This window comes from Cottoperca gobio, chromosome 5 (genome assembly GCF_900634415.1).
Source record: "Cottoperca gobio chromosome 5, fCotGob3.1, whole genome shotgun sequence".
NCBI lineage: Eukaryota > Metazoa > Chordata > Actinopteri > Perciformes > Bovichtidae > Cottoperca > Cottoperca gobio.
In genome coordinates, this window is record NC_041359.1 from 12,757,836 (window position 1) to 12,770,714 (window position 12,879).

Genomic DNA, 12,879 nt, shown 5'->3' on the forward strand with positions numbered 1-12,879 from the left:
TAAGAAAGTGTATAAGCTGCTCTGAAGCTTGACATGATCCTCATCATCAGAGGAAGTTTGTCAAGTCAAATTTGTACTTTTTCTAGTTAATTAGTTACTTTTTTTTGGCCATTTGGGGACGTCTGAAAGCATGCTATCATAAGGCTGCTTATTTACACATTCAGAAGAGTGTACCACGAGATCTGGACCCGCTGGTAGACTCTAAAACGTAGATAATCTGTAGAAGTGAGAGCTGAGAGTCAGAGGATAATTATCTATTGCTAATATATAATATTGATTATATGTTTATATCATTTTACTTTAAGGACTTCTCATTTATGTGGCCATGTTTGTTTTTTGTCTGTGATTTATTTTTGTTTTCCTTGAACAGCTACCTAATGGACTTGAGGTAAGATTATATATTTAAATGTTGCCTAATTGTTATTGTAAAATATCAGCCTACATGAATACAGATGCTTACACTTGTTAACATGTTACTTTTAGAAAAGTGAAACAATCAGTGTTCCACACCACCGGCTGAGCCTGGGCCTCCTATTTATGTTGTAGTTTGGGACAATGTCAGCTTTCACCGTGCAGTCCGCATACGTGAATGGTTCAACATCGACCAGCGCTTCATAAATGTTTGCCTTCCACCATACAGCCCATTCCTCAACCCAATAGAGGAGTTATTTTCTGCGTGGTGCTGGAGGGTCTGTGACCGGAACCCCTACACCAGGGTAATGGCATTGGCCTGTGGTGACATAGGCGTGGATGCTTGTCAAGCCTGGATCCGCCATGCCAGAGTTTTCCCCCCGTTGCTTAGCAAGAGAAAACATTGCGTGTGATGTAGATGGAGTCCTCTGGCCGGACCCAGCACAAAGGCGTGATGCTGCTGAGGCAGAATGAATCGTACGTTGACGTTTTTTGCAGTTGGTTTTGTAATGTGCTTTTCATTTACCTGTGATGTGCTTTTCATTTACCTGTAATGTGCTTTACATTTACATGTAATGTGCTTTACATTTACATGTATTGTGATTTACATTTACCTGTAATGTGCTTTACATTTACCTGTAATGTGTTTTACATTTACCTGTAATGTGCTTTACATTTACATGTATTGTGATTTACATTTACCTGTAATGTGCTTTACATTTACATGTATTGTGATTTACATTTACCTTTAATGTGCTTTACATTTACCTGTAATGTGCTTTACATTTACATGTATTGTGATTTACATTTACCTGTAATGTGCTTTACATTTACCTGTAATGTGCTTTACATTTACCTGTAATGTGCTTTTCATGTACCTGTAATGTGCTTTACATTTACCTGTAATGTGCTTTACATATAATGTGCTTTACATTTACCTGTAATGTGCTTTACATTTACCTGTAATGTGCTTTACATTTACCTGTAATGTGCTTTACATATAATGTGCTTTACATTTACCTGTAATGTACTTTACATTTACATATAATGTGCTTTACATCTACCTGTAATGTGCTTTACATTTACCTGTAATGTGCTTTACATTTACCTGTAATGTGCTTTACATTTACCTGTAATGTGCTTTACATTTACCTGTAATGTGCTTTACATTGACCTGTAATGTGCTTTACATTTACCTGTAATGTGCTTTACATTGACCTGTAATGTGCTTTACATTTACCTGTAATGTGCTTTACATATCATGTGCTTTACATTTACCTGTAATGTGCTTTACATTTACCTGTAATGTGCTTTACATTTACCTGTAATGTGCTTTACGTTTACCTGTAATGTGCTTTACATTTACCTGTAATGTGCTTTACATTTACCTGTAATGTGCTTTACATTGACCTGTAATGTGTTTTACATTTACCTGTAATGTGCTTTACATATCATGTGCTTTACATTTACCTGTAATGTGCTTTACATTTACCTGTAATGTGCTTTACATTTACCTGTAATGTGCTTTACATTTACCTGTAATGTGCTTTACGTTTACCTGTAATGTGCTTTACATTTACCTGTAATGTGCTTTACATTTACCTGTAATGTGCTTTACATTTACCTGTAATGTGCTTTACATTTACCTGTAATGTGCTTTACGTTTACATGTAATGTGCTTTACATTTACCTGTAATGTGCTTTACATTTACCTGTAATGTGCTTTAAATTGACCTGTAATGGGCTTTACATTTACCTGTAATGTACTTTACATTTACATGTAATGTGCTTTACATTTACATATAATGTCCTTTACATTTACCTGTAATGTGCTTTACATATAATGTGCTTTACATTTACCTGTAATGTGCTTTACATTTACCTGTAATGTGCTTTACGTTTACATGTAATGTGCTTTACATTTACCTGTAATGTGCTTTACATTTACCTGTAATGTGCTTTAAATTGACCTGTAATGGGCTTTACATTTACCTGTAATGTACTTTACATTTACATGTAATGTGCTTTACATTTACATATAATGTCCTTTACATTTACCTGTAATGTGCTTTACATATAATGTGCTTTACATTTACCTTTAATGTACTTTTTCATTTACATATAATGTGCTTTACATTTACCTGTAATGGGCTTTACATTTACCTTTAATGTGCTTTACATTTACCTGTAATGTGCTTTTCATTTACCTTTAATGTGCTTTACATTTACCTGTAATGTGCTTTACATTTACCTGTAATGTGCTTTACATTTACCTGTAATGTCCTTTACATTTACCTGTAATGTGCTTTACATTCACCTTTAATGTACTTTTTCATTTACATATAATGTGCTTTACATTTACCTGTAATGGGCTTTACATTTACCTTTAATGTGCTTTACATTTACCTGTAATGTGCTTTTCATTTACCTTTAATGTGCTTTACATTTACCTGTAATGTGCTTTACATGTACCTGTAATGTGCTTTACATTTACCTGTAATGTGCTTTACATATAATGTGCTTTTCATTTACCTGTAATGTGCTTTACATATAATGTGCTTTTCATTTACCTGTAATGTGCTTTACATTTACCTGTAATGTGCTTTTCATTTACCTGTAATGTGCTTTACATTTACCTGTAATGTGCTTTTCATTTACCTGTAATGTGCTTTACATTTACCTGTAATGTGCTTGTCATTTACCTGTAATGTGCTTTACATTTACCTGTAATGTGCTTTACATGTACCTGTAATGTGCTTTACATTTACCTGTAATGTGCTTTACATATAATGTGCTTTACATTTACCTGTAATGTGCTTTACATTTACCTGTAATGTGCTTTACATGTACCTGTAATGTGCTTTACATTTACATGTAATGTGCTTTACATTTACCTGTAATGTGCTTTACATATAATGTGCTTTACATTTACCTGTAATGTGCTTTACATATCATGTGCTTTACATGTACCTGTAATGTGCTTTACATTTACCTGTAATGTGCTTTACATATCATGTGCTTTACATTTACCTGTAATGTGCTTTACATTTACCTGTAATGTGCTTTACATTTACCTGTAATGTGCTTTACATTTACCTGTAATGTGCTTTACGTTTACCTGTAATGTGCTTTACATATAATGTGCTTTACAATTACCTGTAATGTGCTTTACATTTACCTGTAATGTGCTTTACATTTATCTGTAATGTGCTTTACATTTACCTGTAATGTGCTTTACATATAATGTGCTTTACAATTACCTGTAATGTGCTTTACATTTACCTGTAATGTGCTTTACATTTATCTATAATGTGCTTTACATTTACCTGTAATGTGCTTTACATTTACCTGTAATGTGCTTTACATGTAATGTGCTTTACATTTACCTGTAATGTGCTTTACATTGACCTGTAATGTGCTTTAAATTTACCTGTAATGTGCTTTACATTTACCTGTAATGTGCTTTACATATCATGTGCTTTACATGTACCTGTAATGTGCTTTACATTTACCTGTAATGTGCTTTACATATAATGTGCTTTACATTTACCTTTAATGTACTTTTTCATTTACATATAATGTGCTTTACATTTACCTGTAATGTGCTTTACATATAATGTGCTTTACATTTACCTGTAATGTGCTTTACATTTACCTTTAATGTGCTTTACATTTACCTGTAATGTGCTTTACATTTACCTTTAATGTGCTTTACATTTACCTGTAATGTGCTTTACATTTACCTGTAATGGGCTTTCATTTACCTGTAATGTGCTTTACATTTACCTGTAATGTGCTTTTCATTTACCTGTAATGTGCTTTACATTTACCTGTAATGTGCTTTACATTTACCTGTAATGTGCTTTACATATAATGTGCTTTTCATTTACCTGTAATGTGCTTTACATATAATGTGCTTTTCATTTACCTGTAATGTGCTTTACATATAATGTGCTTTACATGTACCTGTAATGTGCTTTACATTTACCTGTAATGTGCTTTACATATAATGTGCTTTACATTTACCTGTAATGTGCTTTACATATCATGTGCTTTACATGTACCTGTAATGTGCTTTACATTTACCTGTAATGTGCTTTACATATCATGTGCTTTACATTTACCTGTAATGTGCTTTACATTTACCTGTAATGTGCTTTACATTTACCTGTAATGTGCTTTACATTTACCTGTAATGTGCTTTACGTTTACCTGTAATGTGCTTTACATATAATGTGCTTTACAATTACCTGTAATGTGCTTTACATTTACCTGTAATGTGCTTTACATTTACCTGTAATGTGCTTTACATTTACCTGTAATGTGCTTTACATATAATGTGCTTTACAATTACCTGTAATGTGCTTTACATTTACCTGTAATGTGCTTTACATTTATCTATAATGTGCTTTACATTTACCTGTAATGTGCTTTACATTTACCTGTAATTTGCTTTACATGTAATGTGCTTTACATTTACCTGTAATGTGCTTTACATTGACCTGTAATGTGCTTTAAATTTACCTGTAATGTGCTTTACATTTACCTGTAATGTGCTTTACATATCATGTGCTTTACATGTACCTGTAATGTGCTTTACATTTACCTGTAATGTGCTTTACATATAATGTGCTTTACATTTACCTTTAATGTACTTTTTCATTTACATATAATGTGCTTTACATTTACCTGTAATGTGCTTTACATATAATGTGCTTTACATTTACCTGTAATGTGCTTTACATTTACCTGTAATGTGCTTTACATTTACCTTTAATGTGCTTTACATTTACCTGTAATGTGCTTTACATTTACCTGTAATGGGCTTTCATTTACCTGTAATGTGCTTTACATTTACCTGTAATGTGCTTTTCATTTACCTGTAATGTGCTTTACATTTACCTGTAATGTGCTTTACATTTACCTGTAATGTGCTTTACATATAATGTGCTTTTCATTTACCTGTAATGTGCTTTACATATAATGTGCTTTTCATTTACCTGTAATGTGCTTTACATATAATGTGCTTTACATGTACCTGTAATGTGCTTTACATTTACCTGTAATGTGCTTTACATATAATGTGCTTTACATTTACCTGTAATGTGCTTTACATATAATGTGCTTTTCATTTACCTGTAATGTGCTTTACATATAATGTGCTTTTCATTTACCTGTAATGTGCTTTTCATTTACCTGTAATGTGCTTTACATATAATGTGCTTTTCATTTACCTGTAATGTGCTTTACATTTATCTGTAATGTGCTTTTCATTTACCTGTAATGTGCTTTACATTTACCTGTAATGTGCTTTACATTTACCTGTAATGTGCTTTACATATAATGTGCTTTACATTTACCTGTAATGTGCTTTACATTTACCTGTAATGTGCTTTACATGTACCTGTAATGTGCTTTACATTTACATGTAATGTGCTTTACATTTACCTGTAATGTGCTTTACATTTACCTGTAATGTGCTTTACATTTACCTGTAATGTGCTTTACATTTACCTGTAATGTGCTTTACGTTTACCTGTAATGTGCTTTACATATAATGTGCTTTACAATTACCTGTAATGTGCTTTACATTTACCTGTAATGTGCTTTACATTTACCTGTAATGTGCTTTACATTTACCTGTAATGTGCTTTACGTTTACCTGTAATGTGCTTTACATATAATGTGCTTTACATTTACCTGTAATGTGCTTTACATTTACCTGTAATGTGCTTTACATTTACCTGTAATGTGCTTTACATTTACCTGTAATGTGCTTTACGTTTACCTGTAATGTGCTTTACATATAATGTGCTTTACATTTACCTGTAATGTGCTTTACATTTACCTGTAATGTGCTTTACATTTACCTGTAATGTGCTTTACATATAATGTGCTTTACAATTACCTGTAATGTGCTTTACATTTACCTGTAATGTGCTTTACATTTATCTATAATGTGCTTTACATTTACCTGTAATGTGCTTTACATTTACCTGTAATGTGCTTTACATGTAATGTGCTTTACATTTACCTGTAATGTGCTTTACATTGACCTGTAATGTGCTTTACATTTACCCGTAATGTGCTTTACATTTACCTGTAATGTGCTTTTCATTTACCTGTAATGTGCTTTACATATAATGTGCTTTACATTTACCTGTAATGTGCTTTACATTTACCTGTAATGTGCTTTACATGTACCTGTAATGTGCTTTACATTTACCTGTAATGTGCTTTACATATAATGTGCTTTACATTTACCTGTAATGTGCTTTACATTTACCTGTAATGTGCTTTACATTTACCTGTAATGTGCTTCACATTTACCTGTAATGTGCTTTTCATTTACCTGTAATGTGCTTTACATATAATGTGCTTTACATTTACCTGTAATGTGCTTTACATTTACCTGTAATGTGCTTTACATGTACCTGTAATGTGCTTTACATTTACCTGTAATGTGCTTTACATATAATGTGCTTTACATTTACCTGTAATGTGCTTTACATTTACCTGTAATGTGCTTTACATTTACCTGTAATGTGCTTTACATATAATGTGCTTTACATTTACCTGTAATGTGCTTTACATTTACCTGTAATGTGCTTTACATTTACCTGTAATGTGCTTTACATTTACCTGCAATGTGCTTTACATTTACCTGTAATGTGCTTTACATTTACCTGTAATGTGCTTTTTGTGCTTTACATTTACCTGTAATGTGCTTTACATTTACCTGTAATGTGCTTTACATGTACCTGTAATGTGCTTTACATTTACCTGTAATGTGCTTTACATATAATGTGCTTTACATTTACATGTAATGTGCTTTACATTTACCTGTAATGTGCTTTACATATAATGTGCTTTACATTTACCTGTAATGTGCTTTACATTTGCATGTAATGTGCTTTACATTTACCTGTAATGTGCTTTACATTTACCTGTAATGTGCTTTACATTTACCTGTAATGTGCTTTACATTTACATGTAATGTGCTTTACATTTACCTGTAATTAATGTGCTTTTCATTTACGTATGAAGTTTTCTTTGTTATTTGTATAAGTTGGGATAATAGTAGTGCGTTTAGTTTTGCAAAAAAGTGTTCATTTAAAATAAAACTACATGCAGTGTTTTTGTTTTTTTTAATGTAGCGTCTAATGAATGCTCTGTAGATGTTTCTATTTACTATAAAGTGCATGAACTTAAAGCATTGTTTGATTTGTGCCAGAGAAGTGTGTGGTTTTGTGAATGTAGCTTGAGTTTTGTGTTTAAATTTTAGAGAAAATGGGTGAAGGTTTCAAGAAATGTGTTTTAGCAATTGTAAAAAACTGTAGTTTCCTCTTCTCATAATTTCACTCACCATCTGCTGCCTCAATTTGTCCCTCAGCAGTTCCTGTCTTCGACACTAGAGGACACTATGTTCTGTGTAATGAACAGCTACCACACGATTGGTGCAGGTTGGGATAAACTAACGTAAAGGTCTACTTTGCAAATGTTTTTTGTACAATTACAAGTAACACATTAATATTAGTAGATTGTATATATTCGTTTTAGCGATGGGATGTATTAATACAATACCAATGACCATTGTACAGACTGAAGAAGAAGACATATAAGGTTAAACTCTCATTATTACTTTTAGACATACATTTTTCTTTAGGAACCATACATATTCTTTCTGTTAGTATTTAAAATCACTTCAGGTTCACAATTAAAAGACTTGAATTAAGTTGAATGTTTTTTTCATGTTAATTTTCATGCTGACGCTGAGTTTTACTACTATACAACAGATGACTTGGAGATGGTGCAGTTAACGTGCATCTCCGACCACTTGGTGACCAGGACACCCCTCATGGTATTTCTAAGAACTTATTTTTTAGTGTCACATAGCAAAATTTAGATTAGACCCATAATTAAAACTCTTACCAACATACATACATAACAATCTGCTGCTTTCATCTGAATGAGAAAAAGATGAGAAGCTTGACATGGTGTAATTATAAACATCTGTGTGCGATTTAAGTGTGTGAGTGTATGTGTGTGTGTGTGTGTGTGTGTGTGTGTGTGTGTGTGTGTGTGTGTGTGTGTGTGTGTGTGTGTGTGTGTGTGTGTGTGTGTGTGTGTGTGTGTGTGTGTGTGCATGAACATCTGCTTTCTATCGCATGGTTTGTGCTGCCCCCAGTGCCCTGGGGTGCCATGGTTCAAGTTACTTTGAGGAAACACATTGTCCAGGGACTGCTAAAACCGCATCTCTATTATTCTAGAATGAATTCTTTTATTATTTGCCACCATGAGTGCATCGTCTTTAAGAATAAGTGTTATTTATGTAATGTTATAAAATCAAACAATGTAAGTTACAAGTTATAAATCATACTATAGTATAACTGTATTTTCTTTGGCTTACAATAAGTGAGAAGGATTGCTGTCAATGGGAATTAAAAAGCCCCCTTGACATTGGTGGTTGCTAACCGTGTGTGTGTGTGTGTGTGTGTGTGTGCAGGTAAACTTGTATAAATCACATTGTGGAGACACAAATCTAGTTCCCACTTAAATTATAGGGTTCAGACTTGGTTTTGGCTCAAGGTTAGTGCAAGAGTTGGTTGGAGTTAGGCAATTATTATGGTTAAGTTTGTTAAGAATGTAAGTCAATACAGTATCATGTGACAAACAATCCGTTTTTCTGTGTGTGTGTGGAAACAACTGTTTAGTTAAAGACAAACTTCCACAGATTGCATCAAGAGCTGTTAATGATTTTCAAGATAGTCAATTGATCATTTAACAACAGATAGTTCTAGTCCTTGTAAAAGACTCTACGACCACACAGTTGTGACCGCATTACAATAGTATCAGTGCGCTAATTAGTCAAGCTAGTCAATTAGTCAATTAGTCAAGTTGGAAGAGATAGACAGGATAAAGGAAGAAGATTAAATTATTTACCTAATGATAAAGCAACCCAGGGACAATATCTCATACTAAATACTCCGGTTCAGTTGGTTGCAACCCACCATAAAACCAAAAGAAGAAGAGGAAGCTAAAAAAAGAAAGGAGACAGACGCTGAAAGGAATAAGAGAAGAAACAAAGAGAGCCTGATGTTTGATGTTGCAGCAAGTAGCCCACTGTGTCCTGTCGCTTTCGCTGGAAAAAGAACATTACCTGTTGTTACTGCTTCACCCGCCCTTTTATCTCCATCCTAAGAGGACAAACTACACCAACGATCTATGGTTCGTTAATGATGTCATTTTAGCTAGCCAACATGTTTTTATTTGTAGCCTCTGCCCACTTTTCTGTAGTTATAGTGGACATAATAATTGTCGATGGTAGATACATATGTAGGTTATAATAACTGCATCACGATGAGAACCTTTTCTTTCTTTCTACTAATGTTACTAGAGAGCCCACACCTGTCCAGAGACAAACACCCCTGTACCAGCAAAGAAGACTGCTAACACGATTGACCATTACAATTGCACAATTAATGGCAATATCCAGATAAATGTTAATAATTACCCCAATCTTTATCCAGCTACACAACGTCTGCTATGTCGCTGAAAACTACATTGCTTGGTGGAAGAATCATTATTTTCTATTCCAGTTTTTGTTGCTATGTGTTTATTTTATGAAACCGAGGCTGGGATTTTACAACAGCTAAGAGGTGTTATGTGTGACTCATGCTTAATTAAATTGAATATATACTACATTTTGTTGTTGTGTCTGTGTTGTTGTTTCCACAGAAACAAAGCAGATTTCCAACATACCATCTTAGAATGAGCAACACTGCATTGTTTTCATTATTCCACATCTATTAGCCCAATATGCATCAGTATGGCAGCCAGATGAAAGAACATCTGACTGCCATACTGTAGCTTACATACGAAGACCATTTAGTTCATTTCATGCAAAACATAGCCTCCAAACAAAATGTATTTCCTTTCACTGACCTGCTTTCATTCTGAAAATAAACACACATTTGAATGGCTGAACAAAGCATGATAAGAAGTTTTTTAGAATAGTTTAAAGAATTTCATTGTAGTTTTTTTCTTACAGGTGAGTGACGAGAGACACAACCTTAAGAATAAAAATTCCTATGAAGAGTTCACGGCCCGAGTGTAAAGGGCTGGGTCCTCTGATCTTCTGATCCCTGCTCAGCGCTGCTCATGACAGGAGAAGGGGGGACGGACACGGGCGGGGGCTGGTTTACTGTTTGGGCCTCTGCAGAGTCCTCCTGGGCCTTTTACTTTGAAGTCCTGGTCAACAGAGAATCCATTTCTCCCACTCTAAATCAAGGACTCCCAAACTAGTGTAGCATGGAGCAGGGACCCCCTACTGCAGCGGTATCCAAACGAGGAGGGGGGGGGGGGGGTCCTGTCCGAGTTGTGTGCGACGGGGGGATGTGAATGTGCAAAAATAATATTTTTTATTTTTATCAAAAAAATATATTTTAGAAAGAAATAATTGCTTTAATTGCAACCCCCTGTTGAAGACCTATGCTCTAAATGATAACTGCTGCACCTTTTCCCCCGATCTTTCACATTTCTATATATTGTTTGTATATGTTAATATGTATCTTTCTGTCAAACACACACACACACACACACACACACACACACACACACACACACACACACACACACACACACACACACACACACACACACACACATTAATCTATTTAACCATCTCATATAACATGCCTTTGACCTTATGTTGCAAGAGGTATTAACCTCATAAGGGTCATAGGGTTCATCCTGGTTCAGTTCACCGGTGCTTCTAAATAATAAAGCTGTAGCTGAGAAGTAAGTCCAATACCCTCATAAATCACATTTAAAAGAAAAATGATGACTGTTGTAGTGTGTCACAAGGTTTGGGCAGTGCACTGTCTGTACTGCTGCATCTGCTGTCCACAGATGCCTGCGGACACACAGAAGAAGAAAAAAAGTTTCCTCCTAAAATATGTTGCTTTTGCTTTTGTGTTTGCCCCTCTTCTTTGGGCCTCATAGCAGTGTTCAATCCTCCTTATTCTATTCAACAATCACAAACTTGGCCTTGTAAATTCCTCACACCAGTTCTCCAGCTCAGCTTTAATGCAATGTGGCCATCTGGTTATTCCTTTCTTCCCTTTTTGATCTATAAAGTCTTCAACTATTAAAACGTCGGACACAATGTCTATAACAACCACCTTAGAAACATGTGTAAGCCAGTTTACAGAGCACACTTTCCTCTGCTGTTTCCTACTTTAGTTATGACATGTGTTGACAGGACTGCTCTTTGATCGCTCACAGACAAGATGCAGCCCTTGAACAAATGTTAAAAACACTAAAAGGAATACTTCGACATTTTGGGAAATATGCTTACTTGCTTTATTACTAAGCGTTAGAATAAAACAAGGACGCCACAGTTAGATTAGCTAAACACAAACACTAGGAGGTTGCCAGGCAACCGGCAAAAACTTCAGGAAGTCATTGCACCCGGCCAATAAATAGTCCGACACGTAAACCCCTGTAACACAACGTGTCGTTTTTTAACTTTGGTTTTTGAATAGATTAAAGTAAATATAATATTAGAGAGCTTTAAGGCCCTGTTACACATATCCGTATGACAGAAACGTATGCTGGTGTATACGAAATATCGGCAATAGGTTGATATAAATTAAGAGTAAGTTGTGATCGTTTGAAGGATGCAGACGATACGCCGAACACGGCAGACATACGGCCCTGTCATACAGTCCCTGTATGGCAGAAACATGCCGGCGTATATGAAAAGTAGCAAAAAATTTCAGAGTCCAAATACGTCCAACTTTTCCACAGCGGTGTTGTAGCTGACGTATACATAACAAATTATTATACGTATGTCAAACATTGATAGCTTATCACTTACTTATTTAAACGTATCAGAGCGTCTGGACAACGGAGCTGGAAAAGTGCCATCTGGTTCACGTCATGCTGATGCTGGAGAACGGCTAGAATGTGCTCTTGTCGCAGCCGCTCAGCATCCTCCATGCTCTCTGATGATGGCTTGATGTGTTCATCAAGACGTGCTGTGAAGAAGTGAGGATGAGCTACTCACAGAGACCCTATATACTATATTCAAACCACAATAAGCTCCCAAAACGCTAGCTGTACTGTAGAAACACGTTTAATAAGTTACTCCGTCATCAGGCATCATCTTAACATAGGGTAGGAATAGGGTATCCACTCGTTATCAATACATTGGCTGTAGGGTTCACCGTCAGCCGACGTAGCCTATATCTAACGTTCCTCTAACGTAGTCACGTAGGTATTTACGTACTATATTTACGTAGGTAAATATTCACCTACGTATTCCGTATTCACGTATGTCTAACGTCACGTAACGTCTGCATACGTCGGGTACGTCCGGTAATTTTGAACATGCTCAAAACATCAGCGTTCAACAACGCACCCCAGCGTAACACAGTGAGCTCTTAACGAATACTACTTATACCT